Raw genomic sequence first — 8,767 nt, forward strand, 5'->3', positions numbered from 1 at the left:
TTGAATTATTGATGCAATGTAGACTATGCATAATGCAAAATACATGTGCTGGGGAGACCTGGGGCAATGCTTTGGAGGCAGGCAGGCAGGCTGTTTTCAGCGCAGCCAAAATGGGCACTAGATCCCAGTTTAGAAGCCTCACCTGACAAGACCCGTAGCACTAAAGTGAGTACAGCTCATTGTGCTGTAGAGAGGTTTTATGCCCACTATATAGCTTTACACTCCAGCCATTAGTTATAGTACACACATAGAAATATACTGCCCATCAGATCATTTCTATAGCTGCCTTTTTGTTTCTGTAAGAGCTTAGGTTTTGTGAACTAAATCTGAACAAATGAATATTTCAACACATGACTTAGTGCTTCTCTAGACAGCAATAATTTACCAGGCAATTCTATTCCATTTGTTCCATTCAAATCATTTTGTTTGTTGTCCTTGGCAGCTTTATTATCATAGAGTCTGTTGGGTAAATCTCAACTAAAATGCATCCAAACTCCAAAATGAATCAATCAAGCTTTTGCTTGATGTTGCTCTACTTGATGTAGTATTTTTCATTGTTAGTCTATGTTAACTAATGTAGTCAACTAATGTTAACAAGAGGAATCTTATCATAAAGTGTTACAAATGAAAAAAAAGAAGAAAAAAAAAGCTTGGACTTAAAGGGTTTGTGCACCCCAAAATGAAAATTCTGTCATTAATGACTCACCCTCATGTCTTTCCAAACCTGTAAGACTTTCGTTTATCTTTTGACCTGGCAGATGATAAAAAAAAAAAAAAAAAAAAAAAAAAAAAGACTTATTGAAGGAAGGGGATCTAAACCATTTTTAGAAACCAGAATATTATAGAGATTTACACATGGCATCCTTTGACTTTGATTGGCAACCACCTAGAGCACATAAAGCAAACGCATAGCAACACGGTATAAAACAGTCCGAAAATCCAGCTATTTGCTGTTTTTGAGATCTGTAACACAGAGAATTTTATACTGAGTTTGTTACCTTTGCAAGTTTAATTTAAAATGTAAATTCAAAGTATTTTGTATAATTTTGTTATTGCTCAGAATTTCCTTGTTATGTGTTTCAGCATATTTTATAGCATATTTATTCATGTAAAGTTGTCACTGGGGCGGAACACTTTCAAAAGGTACATCTTTGTACTTAGGGAGTGCATAATAGTACTTCAAAGGTTCATACTGGTACCAAAAGTGTACATACAGTGGGTACGGAAAGTATTCAGACCCCCTTAAATTGTTCACTCTTTGTTATATTGCAGCCATTTGCTAAAATCATTTAAGTTCATTTTTTTTCCTCATTAATGTACACACAGCACCACAGAATTGTTGACATTTTTGCAGATTTATTAAAAAAGAAAAACTGAAATATCACATGGTCCTAAGTATTCAGACTAGTGGTGGGCATAGATTAATTTTTTTAATCTAGATGAATCTAGATTAATTTTGGAATTAATCTAGATTAATCTAGATTAAAATGGCTCATTTGAATTCTGCCGAAGACATTCAGAATATGTGAGATACCCAAATTGTCCCTGCGTCCCAATGTCCATACTATCCATCCTAAATAGTATGTGAGATTAAAATAAGTGTGTCCCAAAGCATAGTATGTTGAAAAGAGTATGCCAAAAGTCCCGGGATGGTCTACTATTTCCGGTAGATTTTCGAAGTGTGGATCCGTGCACACTATAAAGGCTAATATTGCCCACAACCCATTGTGCGTTGGACGAGGATTCAGTTCAGAACTACAAACACGAGTAAAAAGTGTTAAAAACTACAAAACATGGCGAATATGCACGATCGACGCTGAGAGGTTGTTTGAGTGACTAATAATCAGTTCAAACTGATAGAAAATATTTATTTAATGTTATATGTGTTATTTTTCATCTGCAAATACCAATGTGGACTTTTATAAAGATCTGATTGGCCATTAACTTTTAAATGCATCATTATGCATTAATATGAGGAGAGTTCTCCACATGAAAGACTCGCGACTGCAGATCAACGTGCTGCATTTCTCTCCGATACGGTAGGAAATTAGCTAAATGAAATGTGGAGGATGTAAGATGATTGACAGGGCAGTTTACGGTGACTGGATGCGGCAGAGAGCAAAGACGCAATTGTATGACGTGATAGTATGTCAAAAAGCTTGTCTACTCTCTTGCTACACACTCAAAAGTAAGTTTTTGTTTACAGAAAGAGTACATACTTTTAGGGCGTAGTATAAGTAGGCGAATTGGGACGCAGCAAATGACTAAAAGTAATCCGCCATTTTGTCTGACAAAGCAGATAGGAGTTAGAAGATTAACCTCGGTGGAGTTAAACTTTTGTATATTGACATCTTTCCGCATTTGAAACAACATTGATTCTCATGTTCATTCATGTTTATTTGATGCTATAAATGGACTCGTAGTAAGAGATGATCGGTTTACGAGCCTCTTGAGTTGAGGCATTACAGCAATCTGTCACGACCATGGTCACAACACATTAAAGAAAACGGGTTTTATTGTTTGAATTTCTTAAAAAACTACACAGTTTTAAAGCTGGGACTTTGTTAAATATCATAAGTAACCTGCTCTGTCTTGTCTGTCGACGTGCTGTCAGTGTCCTCTTTGCTCTGTGATGCATTTATCACTGTGTGGCGTGACAGCGCCACAGCTTGTCGGACAAAGCAACAGTAACTAAGGGGGCGGGTCTTTGCAAAGGGTCAGTTCGGCTAGGTATACATCCGTGCTAAAATATCAAGGTGAAAGTCATCATAGCTTGCGTAGTATAGACCCAGCTCCCAACCCAACTTTGAGAATAGATTAACGGCGATATTTTTTTTATCTCCCGATAAGAGTCTCACGTTAACGCAGCACGTTAACGCCGATAACGGCCCACCACTAATTCAGACCCTTTGCTGTGACACTCATATATTTAACTCAGGTGCTGTCCATTTCTTCCGATCATCCTTGAGATGGTTCTACACCTTCATTTGAGTCCAGCTGTGTTTTATTATACTGATTCGGACTTGATTAGGAAAGCCACACACCTGTTTATATAAAACCTTACAGCTCACAGTGCATGTCAGAGCAAATGAGAATCATGAGGTCAAAGGAACAGCCTGAAGAGCTCAGAGACAGAATTGTGCCAAGGCACAGATCTGGCCAAGATTACAAAAAAATTTCTGCTGCACTTAAGGTTCCTAAGAGCACAGTGGCCTCCATAATCCTTAAATGGAAGACGTGTGGGACGACCAGAACCCTTCCTAGAGCTGGCCGTCCGGCCAAACTGAGCTATCGGGGGAGAAGAGCCTTGGTGAGAGAGGTAAAGAAGAACCCAAAGATCACTGTGGCTGAGCTTCAGAGATGCAGTCGGGAGATGGGAGAAAGTTGTAGAAAGTCAACCATCACTGCAGCCCTCCACCAATCAGGGCTTTATGGCAGAGTGGCCCGAAGGAAGCCTCTCCTCAGTGCAAGAGACATGAAAGCCGTATGGATTATGCCAAGATGGTGAGAAATAAGATTCTCTGGTCTGATGAGACCAAGATAGAACTTTTTGGCCTTAATTCTAAGCGGTATGTGTGGAGAAAACCAGGCACTGCTCATCACCTGTCCAATACAGTCCCAACAGTGAAGCATGGTGGTGGCAGCATCATGCTGTGGGGGTGTTTTTCAGCTGCAGGGACAGGACGACTGGTTGCAATCGAGGGAAAGATGAATGCGGCCAAGTACAGGGATATCCTGGACGAAAACCTTCTCCAGAGTGCTCAGGACCTCAGACTGGGCTGAAGGTTTACGTTCCAACAAGACAATGACCATAAGCACACAGCTAAAATAACGAAGGAGTGGCTTCACAACAACTCTGTGACTGTTCTTGAATGGCCCAGCCAGAGCCCTGACTTAAACCCAATTGAGCATCTCTGGAGAGACCTAAAAATTGCTGTCCACCAACGTTTACCATCCAACCTGACAGAACTGGAGAGGAACTGCAAGGAGGAATGGCAGAGGATCCCCAAATCCGGGTTTGAAAAACTTGTTGCATCTTTCCCAAAAAGACTCATGGCTGTATTAGATCAATATTCTACTAAATACTGAGCAAAGGGTCTGAATACTTAGGACCATGTGATATTTCAGTTTTTCTTTTTTAATAAATCTGCAAAAATGTCAACAATTCTGTGTTTTTCTGTCAATATGGGGTGCTGTGTGTATATTAATGAGGAAAAAAATGAACTTAAAGGTGCCCAAGAACGTTCTTTCACAAGATGTAATATAAGTCTAAGATGTCTCCTGAATGTGTCTGTGAAGTTTCAGCTCAAAATACCCCATAGATTTTTTTTAATTAATTTTTTTAACTGCCTATTTTGGGGCATCATTAACAATGCACTGATTTACACTCGGCGCCGCCCCCTTAAATCGTGTGCTCCCTGCCACACCAGCTGTCGACTATATTACAGCGCATTTACAAAGTTCACACAGCTAATATAACCCTCAAATGGATCTTTACAAGATGTTCGTCATGCATGCTGCATGCATGCTTCGAATTATGTGAGTAAAGTATTTATTTGGATGTTAAAGTTTTATTCTGAGTGAATTTGAGGCTGTCCTCCGTGGCTAACGGCTATTGCTACACTGTTGGAGAGATTTATAAAGAATGAAGTTGTGTTTATGCATTATACAGACTGCAAGTGTTTAAAAAATGAAAATAGCAACGGCTCTTGTCTCCGTGAATACAGTAAGAAACGATGGTAACTTTAACCTCATTTAACAGTACATTAGCAACATGCTAACGAAACTTTTAGAAAGACAATTTACAAATATCAGTAAAAATATCATGCTATCATGGATTATGTCAGTTATTATTGCTCCATCTGCCATTTTTCGCTGTTGTTCTTGCTTACCTAGTCTGATGATTCGGCTATGTGCAGCTCCAGACGTTAACTGGCTGCCCTTGTCTAATGGCTTTTATAATGTTGGGAACATCATGGGCTGGCATTATGCAAATATTGGGGCGTACACCCCGACTGTTATGTAACAGTCGGTGTTATGTTGAGATTCGCCTGTTCTTCGGAGGTCGTTTAAACAAATGAGATTTATATAAGAAGGAGGAAACAATGGGGTTTGAGACTCACTGTATGTAATTTCCATGTACTGAACTCTTGTTATTTAACTATGCCAAGGTAAATTCAATTTCTGAATCAAGGGCACCTTTAAATGATTTTAGCAAATGGCTGCAATATAACAAAGAGTGAAAAATTTAAGGGGGTCTGAATACTTTCCGTACCCACTGTATTAGTACCTAAATTAGTACCAGACAGTGCATTGTAGTGTCCCTAAAGAAAAATTCAATTCATTTACTGCTTTAGGAGAGGAAGAATTGTCTAAACTTGTTAAATCATCAAAATCATCCACATGTATGTTAGACCCTATACCGACTAAGCTATTGAAAGAGATGCTTCCAGAGGTCATAGATCCTCTTCTTAATATTGTTAATTCATCTTTATCACTAGGATACGTACCAAAAACGTTTAAGCTGGCTGTTATTAAACCTCTTATTAAAAAACCACAACTTGATCCTAGAGAATTAGTCAATTACAGGCCGATCTCAAATCTCACTTTTCTGTCAAAAATACTAGAAAAGGCAGTTTTATCACAACTATGTTCCTTTTTAGAAAGAAATAGTATCTGTGAAGATTTCCAGTCAGGATTTAGACCGTACCATAGTACTGAGACTGCTCTCATTAGAGTTGCTAATGATTTGCTCTTATCATCAGATCGTGGTTGTATCTCTCTATTAGTGTTACTGGATCTTAGTGCTGCATTTGACACTATTGATCACAATATTCTTCTAAACAGACTCGAAAATTATGTTGGCATTAGTGGAATTGCATTGGCATGGTTCAAATCATACTTATCTGACTGTTATCAGTTTGTAGTAGTAAACGATGAGATGTCATAGCAATCACAAGTTAAATATGGAGTACCGCAAGGCTCAGTACTAGGACCATTGCTTTTTACTCTGTACATGCTACCCTTGGGAGATATCATTAGGAAGCATGGCATTAGTTTTCATTGTTACGCTGATGATACTCAGCTCTATATTTCTTCGCGCCCTGACGAAAATCACCAATTCGCTAAATTAACAGAATGTATAGCTGATATAAAAAAAACTGGATGACCAGTAATTTCCTACTACTAAATTCAGGCAAAACAGAGATTCAAATTTTTTGACCGAAAACTTCTTCACGCAATAATCTAGAATACTGTCTAACACTTGATGGCTGCTCTGTTAAGTCTTCGTTGTCAGCTAGGAACCTGGGTGTGCTCTTTGATACCAATCTTTCATTTGAAAGCCATGTTACTAGCATCTGTAAAACTGCATTCTTCCATCTGAAAAATATATCTAAACTAGACATATGCTCTCAATGAAAAATGCAGAACAGTTAGTTCATGCGTTTATGACCTCAAGGCTAGACTACTGTAACGCTCTACTGGGTGGTTGTTCTGCTCGCTTGATAAATAAACTACAGCTCGTACAAAATGCAGCAGCTAGAGTTCTTACTAGAACTAGGAAGTATGACCATATTAGCCCAGTTCTGTCATCACTGCATTGGCTTCCTGTTAAACATCGTATAGATTTTAAAATCTTGCTAATTACTTACAAAGCACTAAATGGTTTAGCTCCTCAGTACCCAAGTGAGCTCTTAATACATTATAGTCCTTCACGTTTATTGCGATCTCAGAATTTAGGCCAGCTGATAATACCTAGAATATCAAAATCAACTGCAGGCGGTAGATCCTTCTCCTATTTGGCACCTAAACTCTGGAACAATCTTCCTAGCATTGTTCGGGATGCAGACACACTCTGTCAGTTTAAATCTGGACTAAAAACACATCTCTTTAACCTGGCATACACATAACACATTATCAATTTATATTTTCAAATCCGTTAAAGGATTATTAGGCTGCATAAATTAGGTCAGCCGGAACCGGGAACACTTCCTATAACACCAGATGTACTCATTACATCAGAAAAAGAATGGCATCTACGCTAATATTAGTCTTTCTGTTTATCCCGAGGTTTACCGTAGTCAACCGGATCTGGGCCTTATCCAGCTGAGACCAAGGATCTGCGCCTTGACACGACCACAACGCAGCCCTGAAGTATCAGCAGAGATCGAGTCGACTAGATCATCCATTGTGAAGACATCATCAACACGACAGCCAGTGCCACAGTTCCTCAACAGACCGTCCATACCGGCGTGATGAATACGATCCTCAACTGGACTCGACCACAACGCAGCCCTGAAGTATCAGCAGAGATCGAGTCAACTGGATCATCCATTGTGAAGGCCTCATCGACACGACAGCCAGTAGCACAGTTCCTCAACAGACTGTCCATACTGGTGTGATGAATACGATCCTCAACTGGACACGACCACAATGCAGCCCTGAAGTATCAGCAGAGATCGAGTCAACTAGATCATCCATTGTGAAGGCCTCATCGACACGACAGCCAGTAGCACAGTTCCTCAACAAACCGTCCATACCGGCGTGATGAATACGATCCTCAACTGGATGGAACTGAAATAAATACTTTGATTGTTGCGATCCTATCAGATTTATGATAGCAACCTGATTGTAACAAAGCACTGTTCGCCAGAGGAGAACTGGCCCCCCGACTAAGCCTGGTTTCTCCCAAGGTTTTTTTTTTCTCCATTTTAACTAGGGATGGGCATTTCAAGCAAAAATAATATTCGAAAATCGCTGGGAATTATTCGATTATTATTCGAAAATCGCACCCCTCCCCTGCACGCACGCATGCACACAAAAACAGAGAGAGAGAGAGGGAGAGAGACCATTCATGCTTTCTATCTGTATGATATTGATAAACTGTTTAATTCATTGGAGAATATGCTGTCTTAACTCAAGCCATATAATGATTGTAATGTGCTAAAACATATTAATATGTTCTTTAATATAAGTGAAAGTAAAATCCGCACGGCCATTCATAACAGTGCAAAGCAAGCGAGCTTCCGTAGGAATAAACTGAAAACGCTCGCTCTTCGCCAGTGGACTATCAGTGTCGCTCGCTCGCGGCGTTCGCCTCGCTTTTGTCCAGTCCGGCACCTTATAGTGGACACGCACCATCAATGACCGAGGGAATTTTACTTTCACTTTCAAATTAGCGCCAATTCGGGAGCGGTGACAAGTGATGATACCGATGTTGTTCCTGAACACCGGCAACACCGACTATCGCAGCAAGCCTACCTCAAGCCATATTGATTTTAGGCTGCCCAAACGCGTTATATCATTGTGAACAGCTTGAATGACGGCACGTGTGTCGTGTGAACATTGATTTTGACGTCTATGTTCTGCTGTTGTCTAGTTGATTGACAGCTTTTTAGGTGCGTTATTGGCAGCGCGCGCGCCACCCTCTGGTTACATGAACGTGTCACCATTGAAAACATGAGGATTTTTTTAAGACGACAATCGCACAGCCTATTCGATATTCTATAATTAAATCAACTAATCGAATATTCGAAAATCGTGACATCCCTAATTTTAACACCTATTTGCCACTTGTTTGCCACCTGATGTCACCTGATGGAGTTTGGGTTCCTTGCCGCCGTCACCTTTGGCTTGCTTAGTTGGGGACACTCGACATTTGATATTCAATAGTATTCTTGACATTTATTCAACAGTGCTTCTGATCTGCCTGCATTGACACTATTATTTAAGAGCTGCTGTGCAGCCAAATTATGTAGCCTACCAG

This window comes from Megalobrama amblycephala, linkage group LG17 (genome assembly GCF_018812025.1).
Source record: "Megalobrama amblycephala isolate DHTTF-2021 linkage group LG17, ASM1881202v1, whole genome shotgun sequence".
Taxonomy (NCBI): Eukaryota; Metazoa; Chordata; class Actinopteri; order Cypriniformes; family Xenocyprididae; genus Megalobrama; species Megalobrama amblycephala.